Source organism: Myodes glareolus, chromosome 25, assembly GCF_982192425.1.
Source record: "Myodes glareolus chromosome 25, mMyoGla1.1, whole genome shotgun sequence".
Classification (NCBI taxonomy): Eukaryota; Metazoa; Chordata; class Mammalia; order Rodentia; family Cricetidae; genus Myodes; species Myodes glareolus.
In genome coordinates this window covers 29,654,597-29,658,530 of record NC_142050.1, presented here as the reverse complement: position 1 = coordinate 29,658,530, position 3,934 = coordinate 29,654,597, and the positions used below count along the sequence as shown (strand labels likewise).

At 46.1% G+C, this 3,934-nt stretch overlaps 1 pseudogene; it reads left to right on the top strand.

The window, feature by feature from the left end:
- Nucleotides 1–487: 487 nt before the first annotated feature.
- Nucleotides 488–1,333, top strand: LOC148117864 (ferritin light chain 1-like; annotated as a pseudogene).
- The last annotated feature ends 2,601 nt before the right edge of the window (nt 1,334–3,934 follow it).

Sequence of the window (3,934 nt, the reverse complement as noted above, 5' to 3'; positions counted from 1 at the left end):
ACAACAACTCCCCAAACAGCACCTCCAGCTGAGGACCAATGCTCAAGCCCATGTGCTGGTGGGGGTATTTCACATTCAAACCATGACGGGGGCATAAGTCTAAATATATGAACTATAGAACACGTCAGAAAGAAGAACTCTATGTTGGTAAACTACATGTTGATACAACTGATTTTAAGAACACCTTAGTGAGGGCTGGAGAGATGGCTCAGAGGTTAAGAGCATTGCCTGCTCTTCCAAAGGTCCTGAGTTCAATTCCTGGCAACCACATGGTGGCTCACAACCATCTGTAATGAGGTCTGGTGTCCTCTTCTGGCCTGCAGGCATACACGCAGAAAGAATATTATATACATAATAAATAAATAAATAAATATTTTTTAAAGAAAGAACATCTTAGTGAAATATTTATGTATAGAGATGGCTAATAAGTATATAGTAATATGGTTAGTGTGTTTTAAATCTTGTTTTTAAAAAAAAAACTTCAGGACCAGCCCTCGGAGATCCCGTGGATCTGTGTCTTGCTTCAACAGTGTTTGGACGGAACAGACCCGGGGCCTCCCTTTGTTAGCTTCCACCGCTCCTCATCTGCAGTCGCAGCCTCCGGGACCATCTCCTCGCCGCCTTCAGCTCCCAGGACCAGCCAGCACCATCTCTTTGCGGGTAGCTCCAGACTGCGTCTCAGCCATGACTTCCCAGGTTCGTCAGAATTATACCACCGAAGTGGAGGCTGCCGTGAACCGCCTGGTCAACCTGCACCTGCGGGCCTCCTACACCTACCTCTCGCTGGGCTACTATTTTGATCGGGATGACGTGGCTCTGGAGGGTGTAGGCCACTTCTTCCGTGAATTGGCCAAGGAGAAGCGCGAGGGTGCCGAGCGTCTCCTCAAGTTGCAGAACGATCGCGGAGGCCGTGCGCTCTTTCAGGATGTGCAGAAGCCATCTCAAGATGAGTGGGGTAAAACCCAGGAGGCCATGGAAGCTGCCCTGGCCTTGGAGAAGAACTAGAACCAGGCCCTCTTGGATCTTCATTCCCTGGGCTCTGCTCGCACAGATCCTCATCTCTGTGACTTCCTTGAAAACCATTTCCTGGATGAGGAGGTCAAGGTCATCAAGAAGATGGGCAACCACCTGACCAACCTCCGCAGGTTGACTTCTGGGCCCCAGGCGTCTCTGGGCGAGTACTTCTTTGAGCGGCTCACTCTGAAGCATGACTAGGGGGCCTCTCCTTCCGAGGGGCTCCCACCTCTGCTCTGCACCAGCCAGCCTCAGGACCTTCACCCCAACCTCTCAAGAAGCCACTCGGCAGCTTTGTAACGCCCGGGAGCCCCTCTCAAGTCTTGGACCAAGTGAAAATAAAGCCTTTTGAAACAGCAAAAAAAAAAAAAAAAAAAAAAAAAAACTTCAGGGCTGGGGCGATGGTTCAGTGGGTTGTGGCTGAGTAAGCATGAGGACCTGAATTCAGGTCCCCAGCACCCACATAAAAAGCCAGACATAGCTACACATGCCTTAACCCCAGCACTGTGGATGACAGAGCCAGGGGCCTCACTGAGATTGCTGGCCATTCATCTAGCCTAGCAACATACAGCAGTGTGCAGATTCAGTGAGAGGCCCTGTCTCGGGGGAATAAGCGGGACAGTAAGAGAGCAGGACACCCATGCCCTCCCCTGTATCCGTGAGCACGAAAACGTGCACACCCACACACGCGTGTACATACACCACACATACACACACAAACATGCAATAAATAACCTGACAGTTTTAAATACTAGTAAGGAAATGAGGGTAACTGGTAGATGGATCCATAAAGTGATGTAGATGCCTTGAAGCAGTTTGACAATGTCTTACAAAGTGAAACATACACCTGCCAGACTAGAAAATAACTCCCCTTTTGGGTATTTACTCAAAGGAATGAATGCATATATCCACATCGAAACCTATATGAGAACGTCCGTAGCCACTTTGTTCATGTGAACCCTGAACGTTCAGCAACAGGAGAATAGCTGACACCGTTGACATATTTCTTCAATGGAATAGTATGCAGTAATAAAAAGGAATTACTAACATAAGCAATAACATAGATGAACCACAAAACTCTTATGCCGAGCGAAGGAAGCTATATAGAAAAGATAAATGCTGTTATTTTCCACTTGTATGAACTTCTAAAGGGGGAGATTGTAATTTATCACAATAGAAAGAGGTTCATTGGTCTCCTGGGCCTGAGAGGAAGGCAAAACAAATGCATACAAAGGTGCATGAGAGGATATGGGAGCAAGATGGAGATGTCTGTCACAATGGGCATAGTGGTTATGTGGCTGGGCATAATTTTCTAAACTTATCTAGCTGTACACATAAAAATATTAGTTTATTATACGCAAGCTGAGCCTCGGTGGAGTTTAAAAACAGAAGGGAAGTCATCGCTCTATCCCCTTAAAGAGGAAATATGTTTGCATGTAAATTGCTTCTCAAGGGATTTGACCTTTTTATTACTTTTATTTATTTACTTAGTGCCTGCACATGCATTCATGTATGCCAGGGGACACACATAATGCAGAGTACATACGGAGGCCAATTCTCTTTACCAGGTGGGTTCCAGGAATCAAACTCAGGTCATCAGATGTAGCAACAAGCACTCTACCCTCTTAGCCATCTCAAGGCCCTGGTGTTGAGTTTCGTAATGGAAAAAAAAAAATACGTTACATTGTATTCCTTTTCATAGGTCATTGAATGTTTTCCAAATTTTATGAACTTTATGCAGCAATACTATCCAGTGTCATGCATGACCCATACTTTAAGCGGCCTGCTCATTGTTGTTGAACTCTCATTTTCTCCTTCAGTTCTTCCTTTATTTACTTCCTTCTACATTTTAAAAAGAACAACATCGCAGTGACCATCTGCACAGGCAAAACGTTTGTGTCTCTCTAGGTTCTGAGAGATGAGCCAGAGACCCTCTGAAACCTCTCATGGCATTCACTGTAACTGTTGAAGTTGGTGCCTCCACTCTCAACACTTCAGCGTTCTTTAACCCCATGTCTGCTGAAGCATCGCTTCTCCAACTGTGGCTCATGAATGCTGCCCCGGATACCTCAGCCCAGATGCTAGAGGACTTCATGTTAGGAGCTACAGCGACTTCACTGTACATCCCGGTTTGTGCCCTTGCAGAAACATAACAGGGCCCCAGACCTTAGCACAACTGACTCCATAATGGAAGTACTACTGAGGCCTTGAAACCCAGCACCGAGACAGCAGTGCATGCCAGAATGAGAACAAAGGCCTCATCCATCAAAGTCCGTAGTTCTGGGGAAGTCTCTACAGGTATTAACCCTTTTGGCTTCTATAGTTCTGCTTCTGACTAACTAAAGCGTGTCAACCCAGGGTATGGCTTTTATGCTAACAAACTCACCCTGAGAAGGGCTGAGGACTGCACTCGGGTCCCGAACACCCAGTGCACTAATCAGCTGCCTAAAAGACTTTCCATTGGCTTGAGCCCCTATCCAGGTGGTCTTCTCTAATGGGTACCTCACAAGGAAAACAGTGGCTTCACCACGGAAACAGGAACACTTGCCATTTTCCCACCACCACGCCTCAGAATCAACTTAGTGCATGTTTGGATTGTCTTGTGGGAATATATTGGATGCTTCTCGATGGCTGTTTGAATTGCTGAGCAGAATTTCGTTTAAAGAAAGAATTAATAAATCCTGACTTGGCACTGGAATTTCTGAAGTATTCTTGAGCCTACTGCTGCTGTTTTACACCGCATGCTTATGCAAGCGGCCTGTGTGACGTTGACAATTGGGAAATGCAAGTGTTGGGGAACTCTGGAGAATGTTGAAGGCATTCTACACACACATTCAATCAAGACTGAACTCTTTTGTAATGGTCTGAGTTGACACGTTCCATCCTGTAGAGATTTTTCAGACCAAAACCTTGTTCAGGG